Source organism: Bos mutus, chromosome 1, assembly GCF_027580195.1.
Source record: "Bos mutus isolate GX-2022 chromosome 1, NWIPB_WYAK_1.1, whole genome shotgun sequence".
Lineage (NCBI taxonomy): Eukaryota > Metazoa > Chordata > Mammalia > Artiodactyla > Bovidae > Bos > Bos mutus.
Genome location: NC_091617.1, coordinates 91495492 through 91516599, shown reverse-complemented (window position 1 = coordinate 91516599; position 21108 = coordinate 91495492). Strand labels below are relative to the sequence as shown.

The 21108-nt window shown below is 35.8% G+C and overlaps 1 protein-coding gene across 5 annotated transcripts in view; it reads left to right on the top strand.

Annotated features, from left to right (window-relative positions):
* NAALADL2 (N-acetylated alpha-linked acidic dipeptidase like 2) overlaps window positions 1-21108 on the top strand; it is a 1605389-nt gene that overhangs the window by 349086 nt on the left and 1235195 nt on the right. For all 5 annotated transcript variants that reach the window (XM_070373006.1, XM_070373026.1, XM_070373016.1 and 2 more), the window contains one exon: window positions 2888-2996. The gene's annotated coding sequence lies outside the window, so the exon portion shown is untranslated. The remainder of the gene's footprint in view (window positions 1-2887; window positions 2997-21108) is intronic.

The following is a 21108-nucleotide window of genomic DNA, read 5'->3' as shown; positions in this document are numbered from 1 at the left end:
ATCCTTAAAAAAAATTAGAAATTAAATGCCTAGGCTAGAATAGATTTCATGATATATGTAAATCTTAGAGAACAAATAGAAACTAAGCAAAAGAGAGCAAAGTAAATGTCTTAGAAAGGAAGGTCAGCACAAGAAAAGACATGGAAGGAATACTCGGTGTGTTCTTCCAGCAGGCTGTGAGGAGATCTGTGATGTGGAAAGTATTAGAAATGCTGAGTCACAGATGCCATTTAATTAACCCTTGTACATACTCTATATATTGCCACAGTGATAGGTCCTGGGGGCACAGCTAACTAAGGCATAGTCCTTGATGTCAAGAATCTCAGATGTGGATCAAGACATTAAAAAATCCAAAATTCACGTATAATACTTGAAGATTATATGCTTGTTTCATGGTGAATTTTAAATTGATGTTAAACTGAAAATAAAATTTAGGTGATTGACAACAGAGGATTTTTGTTAGTTCTTGATCAGTAGAATCAAGAAGAAAACTATTTTATGAAAAGTCATCCTTCATAATCTCCTAGTAAAATGACAACCTGAAAAAGGATGGTTGTTAATGATATATTAATACCAGAGAAAGTTTCCTAAATTGGAAAAGATTATATATTATGTTGCTCTTTTGTTTGTTTTAATATACTGTGATTAAGAAAACCCAAAATTAGAGTATTAATATGTTTTCATCAAGCCATAAAAACTAAAGACAATTTCCAAAGAGTTGTACCATTTTGTCTTTCTGATACAATGTATTTCATCTGAAAGACTCTGTAGAGAGGAAAAATTCTCTGTTAATAAGTGGGGATTTTTATTTCTGAGATTTTATTCACAAAATATTGGACATAGGGTCTGGATGGAGTCTATTATCAAATAAACTGTCTGGTGGGAGCCGACGGTCAGTGTTTGTGTGAGTATTTGAGTGAGAATCTCCAGGCTTCCTTCTTGTTCCAGTATTCTGACTTATGGTAATATTTGAAACATCCACAAGGAACTAATTCAGGCAAGTTTCTCTAAGAATGTGAGAAAATCACATCTTGAATAATGCATTTCAATAGATGAAACAAGAGTTCATTTCATTTAGTAAACATAATATTGAATTTGGGGTTAGGAAAAGCAAGGGGGATTGATTGAAGGCATTATTTTAGACAAAATGACATGACTTTTCAGCTATCTAGCCCATCCTATACAGTTTAATTTTTAATCAAATGCGGGGATGCAGATGGTAGTTTGCCATCTTATCTAGTTAGATTCTGAGAGGGTTAGAAGGAAAAGTCCTGTGAGACTTGGAATTCCTGTGATTTGTAGCTTGACTTAAGTCTTTTTGTAAGCATGCCTATACCATTTTTATTATGACTCCTTCATTTTCAATGTTTGAGGGATAGTAGAAGCTTACGTTGGTACTAAGACAAGGATTATTTCTTGCACAATCATGCCCATAAATGGAATCTTGAGGTCCTTTTAAATAAAAGTTGAGAATTCAGCAGTGGCCTTCAGTCCTCCCCATTGGACAACCCTTTTATTCACCACAAATGAGATATTCTAAAATGTCCTGACCTATATGCATGAGTGTGTGTATATGTCTATATAGATGATGTATGTCACTAAAATTGAGCCAAGAACTTTATTTGATAATAGGTGAATTTAGAAATCTTATCATTTTTGTATTAAAAAAAGTTTTGTTTTTCTTATCAAGAAGCTTTGAAATTTATGAGAAAAGAAAGTTGGAAGAGGCTTCCAAATTGGATGAATCTATGGGATCTACCTTAAGTAATTTTTCACTGAAAGCAGAAGAAATTTAAGATAAAAATGCAGAAATATTATTTTATTCTATATTTTGGGAGTTAGGTACTTTATGACCCATTATTTCCTATTACAAAAAGCTTAAGGCAGATGTGAAATTTTCAAATGAGGGAGAAATAATTAGGAGAGCAAAAAGAAAATGAACTAACCCAATGATAGGGCAAGATCTTTTTTCCCTAGTCAGAAGTTTATGCAATGCTGCAAGTTGATCTTGGTTGAAGAAAATGATAGCTTATTTTGGGGAAATAATTTTAAAAAGGTGATGAAAACATAGAGTAGCTTTCAGATATCTCAAAGCTAAGATGAAAATATAAAATTGAAGAGGGAAAGTAAAAAAAAAAAGTGGTTCTATAATTACGGAATTATTACTTAATATCAAAGTCTATAATTATAAAATGCAGAATAGCATTTGAAGATACAAAATAATAGGGACAGAGTGCCAATATCCTAAAATACTACAAAATATCAATTAATTATTAAGCACCATGTGAGGAAATGTGCTTTGCATGTTACTATATACAATGTCTCCAATTCTCACAATCATTCAACTGTTTTTATCCCAAATTTAAATTAATATTTAAACAATAACATCAATTACCATGTCACAGAGGTGTTCAACAGAAGAAGCAGGTGTTCAGTCCTAAATGTGCTCTTTCTACTGTGTATTTCTTCCTTTGGTTAATCCCTTCTTTCAACAGACATGAGTCATCATGTCCAGTTATGTGTCTTCTGCTTTATCTTTTATTGTGTTTGGTAGTGCATGGCGCAAGGTAAGTGTCCCACTTAGGCTAGCTAAATTAAGGTATATATATAAACACTTGAAAATGGGAGAAAGATAGGAAAATATTTGTATGTTTGTGTATATATTTGTTCTTGAAATAAAATACTATGATTAAAAATTACTGTCTATTTATGCATTATTGACATCTAAAAAGTATGAAGAATTTCAGGCTACTTACCCTAAAAAGAACTGATAATATAGTTCTGAAAAGCATTAACTAAAGAATAAAATTCAAAAGCCAACTGATAGATTATCTAATACAACTCCCAATTTAAATTGATCATCTTTGTTTTTCTAATTTATGAACAGGAAATGAGTTTTGACTGTTAAGCACCTGGATGAAGAGTCCTCTGTTCAGCTTGTCAGAGTCCTGTGACCTACAAAGACCCTCTGGTTGCACTAGGATCATTCGACTGAAGTAAGATCTAATTGTTTTAATTAGAATATGACTTTTACTCTTGAATCAACTTTTAATAAGATGACTTGGCATATGTCTATAATGTGCCAATAGCTGCTAATTTTGAAAAAGAGAGAAGAATGTGAGCATTATTCTGTGACAAAATCTTATGTATTCCAGTTTCTCTTCATCTTTTATTTCATGGAATTGAGCCCATTTTGGGGGAAGCACTATCTAAATACTTTAATTTCTGTGTGGCAATCAAAATTGGTACAATTTTCTTGCCTTTGAGGTATCAATTGATTTTTATTCAATTGTAATTTTATTGTAAGTAATCAAATTATTCTCTTTTTTAACTTAGGTTGATTCATTATTTTATTTTAAAATCATGACAACAGTGCAGTTTGTGTCATGATATGGCATGTTTTTTGCTTTTCTTGTTTATTCCAAGTTTGTATAGGTCTGATGAACTTGTGGGACATCAGTTTATATATGGCCACATGTAGACTGTGGACTTCCATTTAGGCATTAGAGTATAAAGATACATTTTAAAGAATGTTTATAGTTCTTCCTGGAGAACTCCTATTTTGAGCAGATGATGCTAGTGTATAACTGAAATACTTTTTTTCTGTAAAACAATAGCTGCAATCAATGTTCCACTGCTGGTTCAGGCTTACTATGTAGAAAACTTTAAATGATATGGATGTTGCAAAGGTTCAGAAAATAGCACGGAACCAACAGCTAGGAAATCTGAGGTGATCCAGCATGACCTTCAAAATAGGGAAGGAATTGGCATGAACCATTTCAACCTTCTGACTGTTCTCTAGGTTCTGAAATGAAGGAGTTAGATTAAACAAGGAAAGGTGGCAAATTCTTGAGCCTTGAAGATGAGACATGTAATATATTAATATGAATTGTATGGAGTGGCTGTGTGTGAGACAATAGGAAAGGATGAGTCTATAGGGAGAGAGAGGCTGTGTCTCTTCTAAAGCTGTTGAGGTTCAAGTATTTTAAAGCTGGACAAACAAGTAAATCATCTGGGCTGAGGAAGGGTGAAGCAGAAAGTGGATTGAACTTGACTACTGGATTGAATAAATTCCAAGGTCGTTTCCAACTCAATCTATGTTTGTAAAATTTTGTTTCTATGCAAAACACAATATTGCCTAGCCTTTATTGAGCTCTGTATCTATTCCTTTTTAAGTAATTAAAAATAAATAGGTGAAATAAGATTGAATAGTTTTGGTTTGAATTTCCCTTTGAATTATACATTAGTATTGATGGGAAAGGTGATTTTTGACCATAATAATTCATCAGTTTAATGTTTTATTGTGAGGGTCTTTTTTTTTCTTCTTTATTGTCCTGGAATGAGAACTTTGACTCCAGGACTATAATACAAGCATAAGACATATTTTGTAAATTACCAGTTTAGTAGCTTCTCTCTTTACGAATATTTTCACTGAAAAAATCATGTGAACAACTAAAGGAGAGAAATACCACCTGTTTGGGACTAGTTGGATGATTTTTTAAGAAGTATTTTAAAGTCTTAGTGTCTTTTGATTCATGTTTTAACTAATATTTTAAAACATATTTTATATGGAAAAATAATCATTGTAGTTTAAATAAGTATATTTTCTAACGTAAAATTCTTGTTTCATCAGTTTTACTTTGCAATTTTTTCATTTTTACAACCATGTTATATATTTCTCTGATCCCATTTAAACCCATATTTCAGTTGAGATAAGTATATTTTATCAGACGCTAATGGTAATTACACTACAAGCCTAGTAGAAGAAGGGAAGTGGGCCAAGTCAATATATTCTGGGAGTCTTATCTAATCTCTGTGGCACAATTCAAATCAGAATATATGTCTACAAGAAAATTGAACTCATGACTGTGGGGAGCTATGTGTGTTATCCCAGTGTCAAAGGGAAAATTAGAAAGAACTGGGGTTTTAATGCGTTTAGTTGGGCGCTCTCAACAACTTCTTCTTTCTTAGTTATTTTCATAGTTTTAATTTAATAATCATGTGCATTTGTAGAAGTATGCAAGTTACTTCAGATATGATCATTTTGAGAATGGTTATATTGCATGAGACATGAGATCTTTGAGATAATTTTTTCACTTGTTAGTAGAAATTGCTCCTATGTTAAGATACGTAATTTTGAAATAATATTTTAAAAGGCTTTTGATGCCCTTTGATTGTTGTTATTCTTCAGTTAAGTCGTGTCTGACTCTATGACCCCATGAACTGCAGGGTGCTAGTCTTTCATGTCCTTCTCCATCTCCCGGAATGTACTCAAACTGATGTCCACTGAGTGAGTGATGCCATCCAACCATTTCATCCTCTGGTGTCCCCTTCTCCTCCTGCCTTCAATCTTTCCCAGCATCAGGGTCTTTTCTAATGAGTTGGCTCTTTGCATCGGGTGGCCAAAGCATTGGAGCTTCAGCTTTAGCATCAGTCCTTCTGATGAATGTGCAGGGTTGATTTCCCTTAGGGTTGCCTGGTTTGTGTACCTGATGCGCAGTGAGTCCAAACAAGTGGAAACGTCAGAGTTTGGAGCAGGGAGAGGTTTGTTGCAGGGCCATGCAAGAACCGGTGGCTTGTGCTCAAAGACTCCGAACTGCAGAAGGGTTTCAGCAAAACATTTTTAAAAGTCCAGTCGGGATGGTGGAGGGTAGGGGGAGAGTGTTACAGAGTATGAGTAATCAGTTCTTGCACAGTTCTCTGATTAGTTGATGGTGATCAGTCCTTAGATGCCAAAATGTCTGTGGGCTACATACTCTTGAACATCAAGTAGTTAATTTCTTTCATTTGGCATTAGCTATCTGAAAAAGTTTAGGAAATATGTATAAGATGCTGTTATCTGGGTACTTCAGAGAGACTGTAGCAGAGACACAGGGAGGGGTCTATCCCTAGAAGAACTCATAGAGTCCGACTCAGTTCCACTTTTGTATTAGTTGCTGTAGTCCAGCCATCTTGTCATGTAATGTATTTTCTGTCCATTTCTTTGATAACTGAAAGACTTGCATATTAGTGCCCAAACTGATCAGAACTGGTTAGATCTGTTCTTTGACTGGCCCATTACATCTGACATTAACAAAAAGCGTTAGCTCTTTTTTTCAAACATACTTGATGTCCTCTGAAGGTTGCACATATTGTGGAAAATAAAATAAACAAACAAGTGAAAATGTCAGCAGATAAAATATAAAACAACCTACATGGAGGTTTCTAATAATGTTATTTTATTGTCTTGTCTTATAGAGGCAGTTTGTAAAAAAAAAAATTACCAGTGTGAGCAAGCATTTTTTTTTTTTCCATACTCTTTCAGGAATAAATTCATGTGTGTTTATTTTCAGTGCTTTAGTAACACAGAGTTATGACCAACCTAGACAGCATATTAAAAAGCAGAGACATTACTTTGCCAACAAAGTCTGTCTAGTCAAGGTTATGGTTTTTCCAGTGGTCATGTATGGATGTGAGAGTTAGACTATAAATAAAGCTGAGCGCCGAAGAATTGATGCTTTTGAACTGTGGTGTTGGAGAAGACTCTTGAGAGTCCCTTGGACTGTAAGGAGATCCTACCAGTCTATCCTAAAGGAGATCAGTCCTGGGTGTTCATTGGAAGGACTGATGTTGAAGCTGAAACTCCAATACTTTGGCCACCTGATGCGAAGAGCTGACTCATTTGAAAAGACCCTGATGCTGGGAAAGATTGAGGGCAAGAGGAGAAGGGGACGACAGAGGATGAGTTGGTTGGATGGCATCACTGACTCGATGAACATGGGTTTGGGTGAACTCTGGGAGATGGTGATTGACAGGGAGGCCTGGCATGCTGTGGTTCATGGGGTCTCAAAGAGTCGGACACGACTGAGCGACTGAACTGAACTGAACACACAGAGTATAAGGACAAAGTAGACATTTAGACAACAAACAATCATTTCTATATTATTTTTCTAGATTTTAGAGAATTGACAGCAGATATGTCTAAACTATTGCTTAGATTATGATTCTCAACATGAAGATAAAGTAATGCAAGCTTCTAAATTGAAGTAGTTAATTGCCACCTTTCTTGTATATATATCCCTCATCAGTGATTCTGAAACTAAGACCCCTCAGACTTGAATTCCCTACATGATATGAAAAATGCTCTGACATACATTTAACATGGTTCACCTTTAGCAGTTGACATTTGTTAGTCCTGGCTTTCAAATGAAGTGTTTAATTAAGATCAAAGTGCCATTGTTTTTAATAACCCAGAAAGAATGGGTAGAATTTAAATGTTTTTTTAAAAAACATGACAGTGGATTTAAGAATACTGTCATGCTGTGTGAATATTGCGGTTGTTTGAAAAATTTTATGAAATATTCTTATCAAAATCTAATTTAAGGTTTAATGATGCAGTAAAGTTGAGATGTTCACAAAGAAACTAGAATAATAACAATAAAAATTTAGCCATAGTTGAGTACAATCTAACCAAAATTTTCTGGTCAATTAGATTTGATTGGGTTGAACAGTGACAAACTACAAAGTAATTAGAAATCACGTATTAGTGACTTGCTGGATTCTGGAGACTGTTAAAGGCGTTTTATGCTGCCTGACGTTTACCACCCCTTCCTGAGTCTCTTTAAACTGAAGCAGATGCAATTATCACAATTTTTATTTTTCTTGAGGTTCTCACTAACCTGTTAATAAATGTGATTTGCTGCAGAATTGATTCTCTATTTTATTTTCCTTAAGAGGCAGCCTTTCCTTAGGGTATAGACTAATAAAAAATAAAATAAAATAGGGCAGTTAAATGATCTAACAATAGCATTTCAATGGAAAAATAAAACATAGCGTCACAAATAATCTTCTAACACTCAGAGGCTGTGAATTTCTAACTCAATGGATTGAAATAGACTCTTGCTGATATTCTAGGTTCCATGCAAAGGATAGATAGGGAAGAGCAGTAATGGCAAAAGTCTTGAGGAACTTTTTATAGTCTGTGCATGAGTACTCCCACACCTGCAATGTAATTTCATCTAGATTCTTTAATCTACTCAGAATGAGATTAGCTTTGTTAGGAGAAGACTTATAGTCTATTTCTTTTAAATTACATTTTAATACTATCATTGAAATAGTCTTTTGTTTTGAGCTATACCATGCTTTTGAAATATGTAAAATGCACAAAATAATCTAACTATAATAAATATTTAAATTTCATTGTACCATTTATGGTAGAAATGGTAACTTTTATATTATTAGAATCTGTCCTTGAAGATCAAAATTACATTAACTTTTAAAATATTTTCTTTATGAGTGTTGTATTTATCTCAGAAGACAATTTTGAAATAATGTCTTTTCTATTCTAATGAAACAGAAGAACAGTAATCATATTGGGAATCAAAGGTCAGTCATTAAGAGCTAAGTAATATTTTAAAGGGGAAGATTCCCTAACTCATTAACTTCAGCTTTATACAGATAAATTAATTCTTATTTATCTCATGCCTGATTTCAGAAGTTTTTTGTAAAGCTTTTTTACATAAACTTTTTCGTATAAATTTCAAAGATATCAACTTTTAACCAAACCATATTAATCAGTTTGGCAGCAATTCATTTAGTACTTGATACTGAACTTTATACTGAAAATTTAAACTTGATACTGAAAATTATCTTAACACACAGTGGCTTTATTTCCTTATATAACTGAAATGCATCTGTAACATTTCCTTGCAAATTTGACATAATGGTCTCTTATTAACTTACATGGTATGGATTTCATACTTTGTATGAAGTCCTTTCTTGTCCTTGAAACATCTTTTTATATTTGTGTTTCCAAGAGAACTGTTTCTAAAATTGATTTTTTTTTCAAGCTGAATGTTCATCTTTTAAATAAAAAGTTAATACTGCTGCAAAACTCATTCTCTTATTTCTTTTACTCTTTCTTATATAAAATATTCAACCACAGATAACATGTTAGTATTTTTAAAAATACTCTTTAAAACTTTTCAAAGAGACAATTTCATACAAGTATTTATGTGAATCTGTTATATGCCAGACACTATATTGGCTACAAGAAGAACAAAGTTAATTACGCTGTCCTACTTCCCCTCACAATGTTCACTGTTTAATGGGTGTGCAAATAATTACAAGGTAGTGTGATATTGTAGTGTGAGCATGTAGAAAGCAACACAAAGGTGGGATTGATATTTTTAAACTCCCAAATACTTCCAGTTCAGATCAATCTCTTTGGCTTAGATCCAAATATTAAAATGATTAACTGTTTAGAGAGCCATCTTGTCATACCATTCCAGTCCAAAAAACCCAACATAAAATAGCATAATATAATGTAACACAATTATATCCATGTCTATTATTACTTTAACATTAGCATATGAAAAATAGGCATTTATGAAATTATATAGTATTACATATTATTTACCTTTCTGTTACATAATTATTAGTAAACAAAATTTCAGTAGAATAGTAAAAAATGACAATTAGCAGTAATTAACTGGACTAATAAAAATATAATAATAAAAGCAATATTTTTATGTTTCATTCTTACCTCTGATAGAGCAGTTTATTTTTTGAACTTTTACTGTTTTAAACTTTATAAGCTACATTATTGTTAATCTTTAAGATAAATAAATTTGAGTTTATAAATGAAGAATTTAAAAGCAAAGCTATTAAGTAAGCACATATTACCTCATTTAACACAAAATAACAATTGCACGTTTCTTTCTGTCTCATAATACAGTAAGAGATTTTTACTCTTTATCTTTGCTTTTAATAGAATAATAGCCTCCTAAGATGGTCACTTCCTAATGCCTGGAATTTGTAAATATTTTATGTTACAAGACAAAATGAGATTAAAGTAGAAGATAGAATTAAGGTTGTTAATTAACCCCTCTTTAAGATAGGAAGAATATCCTTAAATGGTCAAGTGGACCCAATGTAGTAATCAAAGGACCTTTAAATGTGAAAGAGGGAGGTAGAAGAGTTAGTGTCAGAGTGATGTGATATATAGATTAAACCAGTCCTTGGTTGCTTTGAAGATATGAGGGACTCCAAGAAAAAGAATGAAGGTGGCCTCTGGAAACCTGAAAATCAAGAAGACAGATTCTTCCCTACAGCATTTAGAAAGGTAAAGTAAACCATGGTAATAGCCTGATTTTTAGCCCTGATGCCTTTATTTTAATTCAGTGAGTGTCATTTCAGAATCCTGATCTCCAGAATGGTAAGAAAATAAATTTGTGTTATGTCAGTAAGTTTGTGATAATTTGTTATGGCAGCAATAGAAAACTAAAATACAATGGGCAAAGTCTAGGTCTTATCTGGACAAGATAACATTCTTTATCTTCTCTGTGGTTTTACAGTATCCTTATAAAAATCAAGAAGGTGATTTTAAATTCCATTTTCCAAATCAAAGCATCTAAGAACAAGAGGAAATTCTTTTTTCATTGTTGATATGATTCAGTTCATCACTTGATATACTGTAAAAAGCATGATTGTTGTTAATGAGGTCTGACAGTCAGGTCTGTGCTGCACTGCTGCTAAGTCACTTCAGTCGTGTCCGACTCTGTGCGACCCCATAGATGGCAGCCCACCAGGCTCCCCCGTCCCTGGGATTCTGCAGGCAAGAGTACTGGAGTGGGTTGCCATTTCCTTCTCCAATGCGTGAAAGTGAAAAGTGAAAGGGAAGTTGCTCAGTCGTGTCCGACTCTTAGCGACCCCATGGACTGCAGCCAACCAGGCTCTGCCGTCCACGGGATTTTCCAGGCAAGAGTACTGGAGTGGGGTGCCATTGCCTTCTCCGGTGCTGCACTAGGCCAGCACATCTATTATCAAAATTTTCTCCTTTTGTTTGCCTACATGGTTGCAACCTCTGATTCAGGAAATGTATCTTTATTTATCTTGATAGAATAATCAGCTGGATGGCAGTGGGTGTGTTTACTCTTGTGGTGTGCTCACAGACTACAGTGTCTACTTTTGACTGAGCATTGGTGTTTTGGGTGGAGATTAAAAAAAAAAAATTGCTTTAGAAGTACTTGCTTGCTTAACCTAGGATTTGCAAAATTTAGGCTCTAAGTGCTTTCATATCCCCTTTTCCACCATGTCCAATGCCAAATCCTTTCTGCCTTTGGTCTAGAGTGCTCTATCTTGGTTACTTTACTTTCTAATCAAATTGTATGTGTCTTTCTAGCTATTATTAACATAATACAGTTGTCTGGATTATCCCAACATTGGTATTATTATAATCCACACATTTCATTATCTGAACTTTTGGCCACAAGAGTTTTGTGGACACAATATTCACAATGCTAAAATTAAATTACTCTTACCTTCAAACAGAGTACATAGTCAGTCCACAGGCAAAAGTGAAAGATAAATGTTAATGCTCACAATTATAATACACTTAGGTTTCAAACATAAGTAACATCACTCAGAGTCTTACAGTGATGGATACTTCATTATTATGAACTAAAATCAGAGTTGGCAGTAACTACTGAAAGTGAATCATCTATACCATATCCATTTGCAGCTAAAAAGAGATTACTTTAAGGCTCAAGTTTTGAGAGGTGCCATATGGATTATGACTAGAAAAGGTCAGTTTTCATTCCAATCCCAAAGAAAGGCAATGCCAAAGAATGCTCAAACTACCACACAATTCCATTCATCTCACACGCTAGCAAAGTAATGTTCAGAATTCTTCAAGCCAGGCTTCAACAGTATGTGAACTGTGAACTTTCAGATGTTCAAGCTGGATTTAGAAAAGGCAGAGGAATCAGAGATCAAATTGCCAACCTCCGCTGGATCATCGAAAAAGCAAGAGTTCCAGAAAAACATCTGCTTCTGCTTTATTAATCAGGAAGATCCTCTGGAGAAGGGAATGGTAATCCACTCCAGTATTCTTGCCTGGAGAATTCCATAGATAGAGAGCCCAGTGGGCTATAGTTCATGGGGTTACAAAGAGTTTGACACAACCAAGTGATTAACATAGAAATGAAGTCAGACAAACCTGAATCATTGCTCACTCTAAGACCAGTGAATAGCTTTAGATATAATTAGTATTCAACATGTCTGAGAATTAGCCTTCTTTGCCATAGCTCAGTTGGTAAAGAATCTGCCTGCAATGCAGGACATCCCAGTTCAATTCCTGGGTCTGGAAGATCCACTGTAGAAGGGATTGGCTACCACTCCAGGATTCTTGGGCTTCCTTTGTGGCTCAGCTGGCAAACAATCTGCCTGCAATGCAGGAAACCTGGGTTCAGTCCCTGGGTTGGGAAGATACCCTGGAGAAGGGAAAGGCTACCCACTCCCATATTCTGGCCTGGAGAATTCCATGGACTATACAGACCATGGGGTCACAAAGAGTTGGATACTTTCACTTTCCCATAGATAGGATTATAGTATATTTTCTTTCTTGGTGTATTCCACTAAATTGATCAAACCCAGAGCATAGTAATCATCACATTACATTGCTTAATCCCCTTTCAGTAATTCACTAAGTCCTAAGACATGTTTTAAATTAATTTTTCATTTCATTTTATAAATATGGAATACCTTCCTATAACTCCAAGAAGTATAAATATTAAAAGATGTACAGAGAAAAGTTTGTCTCCCTGCTACCTGGTCCCCAGTCTTTCCAGTGTCCACTCAGGCTAAAGCAGTTATTACTATGATCAATTCTATATGCATCTTTATGAATATACATGTGAAGACGATAGCATTTTTTAATTCTGTCTTCCTTGCCACAAATCATCATCATTTGAAAAAGAGATGAATGGTCACCATATTGCAGTCAGAGGTCCTTAGCAATTCTACAATGCATCTGGGTAAATATTTGCCAGCCTATTACCTTGAAGTTAGGGGGGAAAAATAGTAGATTGAAATAAGTTGAATTAAGTCCTAGGTCCATTCTTTGGGTAGAACTCCCCAGTGTTTGTCCTCTATGGATTTTGAATTTTTAGCTTTACCTTCTGGAAGGATCTTTCATTTTTATTATCCTCCTCTGTTATGTAAAGAAGGTATTGGAAAGTATTCACTTATTGGTGGCTGAGCACCTTTCTTAGCCTGCTTCCTTCCAACAGAAAGTTAGCAACTTAGTTCTCTTTTACCTGTCTCATCTAGTCATAGTCACTTTGCAGATACAACTCTCTCAAAACTTTTTTGCCCCCGAGTATGTTTGATCTCAGCCAACCGGATATGCTGGAAGTCAGTTGACTCCCTTAGGTAGTCTATGCACACAATCATATTTTTATGTTGTCTGTAGTTAGTAATAATTTTACCTCTTCCTTTCCAAAAATTTATTTATGATTTTTTAAAATTTTAACTTTTTTGACTTATGTGTCCAGTACAGTGTTAAGTAATACTGATAACTGGGAGGTTTTCTTGCTTTTGATTTTGTTAATAATGCTTCTGATGTTATCTTACTAAACATGATAGTATATTTGGGCTAAGTTAGATATCAATAACCTCAGATGTACAGATGACACCACCCTTATGGCAGAAAGTGAAGAAGAACTAAAAAGCCTCTTGATGAAAGTGAAGGAGGAGAGTAAAAATGTTGGCTTAAAGCTCAACATTCAGAAAACTAAGATCATGGTATCTGGTCCCATCACTTCATGGCAAATAGATGGGGAAACAGTGGAAACAGTGTCAGACTTTATTTTTGGGGGCTCCAAAATCACTGCAGATGGTGATTGCAGCCATGAAATTAAAAGACACTTACTCCTTGGAAGGAAAGTTATGACCAACCTAGATAGCATATTCAAAAGCAGAGACATTACTTTGCCGACAAAGGTCCGTCTAGTCAAGGCTATGGTTCTTCCTGTGGTCATGTATGGATGTGAGAGTTGGACTGTGAAGAAGGCTGAGCGCCGAAGAATTGATGCTTTTGAACTGTGGTGCTGGAGAAGACTCTTGTGAGTCCCTTGGACTGCAAGGGGATCCAACCAGTCCATCCTAAAGGAGACTAGTCCTGGATGTTCATTGGAAGGACTGATGCTGAAGCTGAAAATCCAGTACTTTGGCCACCTCATGCAAAGAGTTGACTCATTGGGAAAGACCCTGATACTGGGAGGGATTGGAAGCAGGAGGAGAAGGGGACGACAGAGGATGAGATGGCTGGATGGCATCACTGACTCGATGCACAGGAGTTTGGGTGAACTCCAGGAGTTGGTGATGGACAGGGAGGCCTGGCGTGCTGCGATTCATGGGGTCGCAAAGAGTCGGACATGACTGAACGACTGAACTGAACTGAGATATATTATATAAAGTAAATTCTCATCAGTTCTATTTTACTGACTACTTAATTCAAAATGGTTATTGAATTTTGACAAATGGCTTTAAAGGGAGTAAAGTATTTTTCTGAAATCTATTAATTTGCCAAAAAAATTGTAGATTTCCTAATATTGAAAATTCTTAAATTCTTGGAATAGACCTTACTTGGTCATGGTGTAATGTTATTTTTGTGTACACCTAGATTTTATTTGCTAATAACATTGGATTTAGGGTTTTTGCTTTTATATTCATAAGTGACATTGACTGGGTTCCTATGTGTGGATATATGCAGTCTTTGTTGGACCAGGATGTTCTCTTCACTACCCTACATTCTGGAGTGATTTTAGAAGCATTGAAATTGTTTGCTCTTAAAAATAAAAAAAATTCCACATAAAACCATCTGAGACTGCTGCTTTTGGATTTCTCTATTGACATATTTCTCTATTTCTTCTATACAAATCTGTATTTAGATTTTTCTGTCTCTTCTGAAGTCAATTTTGGCAAATTATGTTGTCTCAGAAAATTATCAATTTTATCTAAATTTTCAAGTTTACTCATAAAGTGTTTAACAACATAGCCCATTAGATAGATTCTTTTAAATATATTCTGACTGTGGTTATTTATCTTTTATCATTTATTTTGTATGTTTCTACTTTATTCCTTTTTTAAAAAAAAATTAGGCTCACTAGTGATTTTCTTCTTTTGAAATAACTGCTTTTTAAATTTATTTATTAATTTTGCTATTATTTTTGCTTTCTTATTTTCTGCTTTTTCTTTTCTTAATTTGTTCCCTTTGCTTCAGTATAATTTGACATTTCTTTTATGAACACTTGAAGTAGATTTTCAATATATTATTAGAGATTTTTATGAATAATATACTTAATAATTATCCCTTAAGTAACATGTTTAACTTTTAAGAACTATATTTTGTAGGAGGAGTAGGAGTTACATAGTCCATACTATATATATATATATATCTATATATAGTTATCTCCTCACCGCCGACCTTCCTGACCTTCAACGTGGGATAGCTTCTCTAGGCCCTCCTGTGCCCGCGCAGCCACGGTGTGGGGTTGGTCCACTTTGGCCAGCTCATGAGAAGAGTTGACTCATTGGAAAAGACTCTGATGCTGGGAGGGATTGGGGGCAGGAGGAGAAGGGGACGACAGAGGATGAGATGGCTGGATGGCATCACTGACTCAATGGACGTGAGTCTGAGTGAACGTTGGTGATGGACAGGGAGGCCTGGCATGCTGCAATTCATGGGGTCACAAAGAGTCGGACACGACTGAGCGACTGATCTGATCTGATCTGATATATAGTTATATATATATAGATATATAGTTATATATAGAGGCATAAAGCAGCATGGCATATTTTGCTAGAGCAAAACATTTGAATGGGATACTACTGTAGATTAAACTGAGCCAGATTATAGAAGGGCTCTTTCCAGATTTATTTCTGTATACTCTGATATTCTCTAGGCCAGGATACTGGAGTGGGTAGCCTTTCCCTTCACCAGGGGGTCTTCCCAACCCAGGGGTGGAAAGTGGGTCTCCTGCATTTACCAGCTGAGGCACAAGGGAAGCCCAAGAATACCAGAGTGATACCCTATCCCTTCTCCAGTGGATCTTTGCAACCCAGGAATCGAACCATGGTGTCCTGCATTGTAGGCAGATTCTTTACCAACTGAGCTATCAGGGAAGCCCTTTTTCACTCAAGGGATATAACACTCTCATTAATAATGGCTGCTAAGTCAGTTTTTCATGACTTACATCACTTAGCCCTCACTACCATTCTTTGTGAGAGGTTTTATTATCTTTATATTTTGCAACAAGGAAACTGACACTAAGAAAAGGTAAGTGCCTCTTCCAAATTTATGTAACTACACTATGGCAGAGCTAACACTTAAATTAATTATTACCTTTAACCATTGAATCGAGACTTTTTGAGTATGTGGTAATGATCTTCTCCATTTTCTCAGAAATCTGATCAAATTAAGATTCAAAAAACTTTTGCTTTTCTTAGTTTGGTACACATTTTTGTTACATTAGTGTGAAAGGCCAGATATCTTCTCTCAAAATGTTTGAGCTGCCTCTTCTTGGCTTTTGCCCTAACTACATAACAGTCTGCCTTTGAATAATCCAGTTCTGCATACTTGAAGATAATTTAACAGAGAGAGCAAAGAATCTGGTAGGTCTTGAGAGAAGTAAGATATATTTCCTATTTCTAATGACTATTAGAAATTATTTTCTTATAATACTTATTTTATAAAACTGCAAAGTGAATAGTTCACTCTTGGGTTTAATAATCCTCATCAGATTAAGATATTTGCCTGATACATAATAGCTAGAATTTCTAATCAGAATATCTGTTTCTCCATAGTTATCTTATAATGTCTGTAATTCCACTTGCTAATATGGTCCCCAGTATGAGTCTACATATGCACTACTCTGCTGTTGCAATTTCTAAGCAGTAAATTTGTTCATAGGTCCATTGTGTAGGCTGAGGTTTTAAGGCTGTAGCCTGCTGTGTTTATTGACCTATTTCTTAATAATTCCATACAGGCAATCACACGATTCACAAACTTGGAGGGAAGAAGCACACACATTACCATCATCAGGAGATTGAAGTAGCCATGCGTTCAGAGGCTATACTAAGAATTTTAGCCTCGTTTGTGTTATGTAGAATCATTGTGAAGCACCACAGAGAGACTTTTAAACAAATCAAAATTACAGCTTTCTTGCTCTAAAACATAAATATTTCTTTAAAGAATCCTTTTGGTGTTTGCCTAAGGTTGTTTTCCCCTTCAGTTTGAATAGGATGTGAGATTTTCTAAGTCCAAATTAGGTGATTAGCCAAGCAGTATTCAGTAACATTCAGTCTTTGCTCTCAAATGTGCTTTTTCCACTGCATGGCTCTGCGGAGTGTCTGGACTTCTGCTATGAATTCCGCACCAGGCAATGTTCAGCTATTCTGATGTCACCTCTGCTCCATCTACTGGAATAATGGTTTTTACTACGTACATTCTTTAGCAAAATCACTATTTTCATAATGGCTTTTTAAGAAACTTTGTCAAAAATCTGGTGCCAAAGGGCATTAAAATTATTGTTAAATTGAGAAAACTCAGAGCAGACTTAAGATGAAACTACTGAATTAATCCTATTCTTTTGTGCTCAAATATATGAAGCAGTTTTTTCTTTAGTCTTAGAAAGATAGAGCACTGTTTTGCACCGAGGGAGAAACTTAGGCATGAGAGCAGAAAAATAGGTGAATTTTGAAATACGGTTGGTCCTGCAGGGTTGAATTTGTTCAGATTCCTGATCTCACAACCTCAGTGAGCTATTTGTTCTCAGATATTCCCTGACCTCTTGTTTCTCCTTGTCTTTGTCCATGTTGTTCTTTCTTCTTAGAGCCCTTTTCTCAACTTTGCTTACTTGGAAAACTCCTATCTCCCATTTTTCAAGATTCCTGACAGTTCTTTTCTATTTCCTAATACCCTTTGGCAGAAAAAAAAAGACCTCACTTCTTTGTGTTCCCACAGTATCTCAAATCTATTTCTGCTTTTGCATTTTTCACAAAATAATTATCTGTATACATATCTGTCTTCCTTCATAGCGTCAGAATGCCTTTACGGGAATAGAACTGTGTTATTACCTTCTCTGATCAGCTGCCTTTGTTAAGGGGGGTAAGTTCTAATACTTGGAGATGACTTTGCTTGAAAAGCGTTTGGATAGAAATACTCAAAACCAGAGAAGTTAAGCGAAACACCTTTGTTCTGCATAAGAATAGCTAAATATTTTGGGTGGGTGATAACACAGAGATCAAATACAGGGATTTCATGGCTGAGGCAGCCAGTTAGCAAGGCTGGGGCATCAATGAGGACTGGTAATATTGCAGAGTAGTCTGATTAAGATGCTTAGCCAGAGAGAATTTAGACATGACTTCAGAGCATGCTGGAAGTGGGATCCTATGGCATGTGAAATGCTTATCTTTTCCTCTGACTTTTCTACAAAATAGTTTACCATTGATTTTTGCTGCTATCGCATATTTTTTTGGAAACAACAAGAGGTGCTATATTTTTCTTTTAGGTTGGTCTGGGGGGTAAGCAGAGATTACATGTCTGGGGATAGCCAGACCTCTAGTTCACAGTGAAAACCTCAGAATTGGCAGAAATACCTGGGACATGCTGGTATTCAAGGAGTAGATGAATAAAGGAATGGATGATGAATTCTTAGCAAAATGCAGGAGGAGCCAGTAGAGTAATTGATGTTACCTTTGTTTTCAGAAATTATAATTTCTTTAAAATTAGCAAGGGAGGGAAAAAGTACATACTAGCCTGAAAAGTTACTACCATTGTTCCTTGAAGCTATAGGAAGCTGGGTCTACAAGTTGGCACCCTCACGTGCCTCTGGACCATCAGCAGCTCACAGTAGGGACCAACAAGGGGCCTTGTCCTGTTTCCTTTCAGTCCTCAAAAAGGAGACGATCACAGTGACCCAGTTTGACATTTTAGAATCTCTTCTCATCCTCTTGATGAAATGCATATCTCCCCAGGGTACAATATAGTTTATGTTTTTTAAGGAGGCAGCATGATTTAGCGAAAGACAACAGAGGAAATATGTTTAGTTCCTTGTACCAATACCTTCTCACCTTCATTAATTATTAATGGAATGCTGCTGCTGCTGCTGCGTCGCTTCAGTCGTGTCCGACTCTGTGAGACCCCATAGACGGCAGCCCACCAGGCTCCACCGTCCTCGGGATTCTCCAGGCAAGAACACTGGAGTGGGTTGCCATTTCCTTCTCCAATGCATGAAAGTGAAAAGTGAAAGTGAAGTCGCTCAGTCGTGTCCGACTCTTCGCGACCCCATGGACTGCAGCCCACCAGGCTCCTCCGTCCATGGGATTTTCCAGGCAAGAGTACTGGAGTGGGGTGCCATTGATGGAATAATAACATATAAAACTAGTAAAGAGCTAGGGATGTAGTAGAGGCTCAGTGATCTTTCTCTTTCCTCCCTTATCGTTGGCTGTGCCATTGGCATAAGAAGTCATCAGATACGTCAATGGTCAAGGTCGAGAGAGTGGGTAAAGTACATTCACAGGAGCACTTAAGCGTAGCATCCTGGACACAGAACAAGTACTGAAGAAGGTGGGGCTCAGGCTCCGAAAACAGACGTTGCCCCTTGCCCAGTGTTGCCTTGTGCTTGCCTTTGGGGTGGCCTTTTGCCGTGTTGTCATCAGCTGCTTAGCAGCGAAGGGAAACTGTCCAGGAATACCAGCTTCATGCTCGTCCAGTCCCTGCTTAACCTATGGAGATTGCTATAGACTGAATATGTGTCCTTTAAAATTTGTATGTTGAAATCCTAACCCCCAAGTTAATGGTGTTAGGAGGTGGGAACTTTGTGGGACCCTCATGACTAGGTCATGAAGGTAGAGCCCTGATTATTGGGATTCGTGCTCTTATAAAAGAGGTGCCAAATACCTAGCTCATCCCTTCCACCATGTAAAGATACAAAGAGAAAGTGTTGTATATGAACCAGAAAGCTGGCTCTTTACCAAGCACTGAATCTGCTAGTGGCTTGATCTTGGAATTCCTAAGCTCCAGAGCTGTGAAAAATTCCTGTAGTTTATCAGCACCCCCATCTGCAGTATTTTGTTACAGCAGCCTGATTGGACTACGACAGAGACCCTTTCTTATTGTTGGATGGCTTAATGGTCTTGTCTTGTAATGAATATTTGGTTTGTCTAGGATGGGTTTAACAACTTATTTTCATTTGCATCATGAAAAGGCATACTTTTTCATGCTGCTGCATCAATTAGTTTACTAAGAATGGAACTCAAATAACATTTTACAATGAGATTAATTGCTGTTCCCTACTGGGCATTATCCAGACAGTGTTCTTTATCGATAAAAATGCCTATGTCCATAATTTAGAACAGATTTTAGAAAAATATGTGTATGCAAATCAGGGTGCCAGCAAACATTCTATCTAGTTATAATGGAAGTACTTTCATCCATATATTTTTTTCTTCTGGTGGTAGAAAACATAAGATTTGTTTCTCAAGAAATTTATAATTAACTAGAAAATCTGTTTTGCATTTTTGCTACTGAAATTATTTGTGTATTTGGCAACTGAGATTAGTCTACTGTTTGCATTACTTTGTAATGCCTACACTCAATGCTGTGTTGTCAATTTGCATTCAGTCAGTTTATCTGAAATGATTCAGATGTTTTAAATGTACTTGTTTTTAGACAGGAAAAATAGATCATGTATCCATTTTACAATTTACATGAAAGATCCAGATGCAAATTTATTTGCCTATTCAAATTTTTATCATAACTTTTAAGAGAAGAAATTCTCATTTTCCACCCAGGTTGATATGAACATGGTGTGTTGCCTTATTAATTGGTAAATATACAGTTACAAAGATGCTCATGTATTCTCAAAGTTTGTTGTTAGGTCTTGAAAAAGAGGAATATACAAAAGTTAGGAGCAGGAATTGTGTGTGTTTCACATTTTCATGGCTTAAAACTAATTAACAATTTGTTTTCCAGTAAAGTAAATTTTTAATTATCTCTAAGTATATCTGTTGGTAGAATTTTAGAATTAGGGCCAGACTAAATCTAGTACTGTATCTCCTGTGCTGTGAAATACAGTGATCATAACTTTTATTTCACTAATCTTTTGGGTTTTCAAAACATTTAAAGTGCATCTTATTTAAACTTCCCATTCCCTGTAGATAGGGCAGGCAAAATTTTCACATTTTCAGTTCAGTTCAGTCACTCAGTCATGTCTGACTCTTTGCAGCCCCATGGACTGCAGCATGCCAGGCTTCCCTGTCCATCACCAACTCCCGAAGCTTACT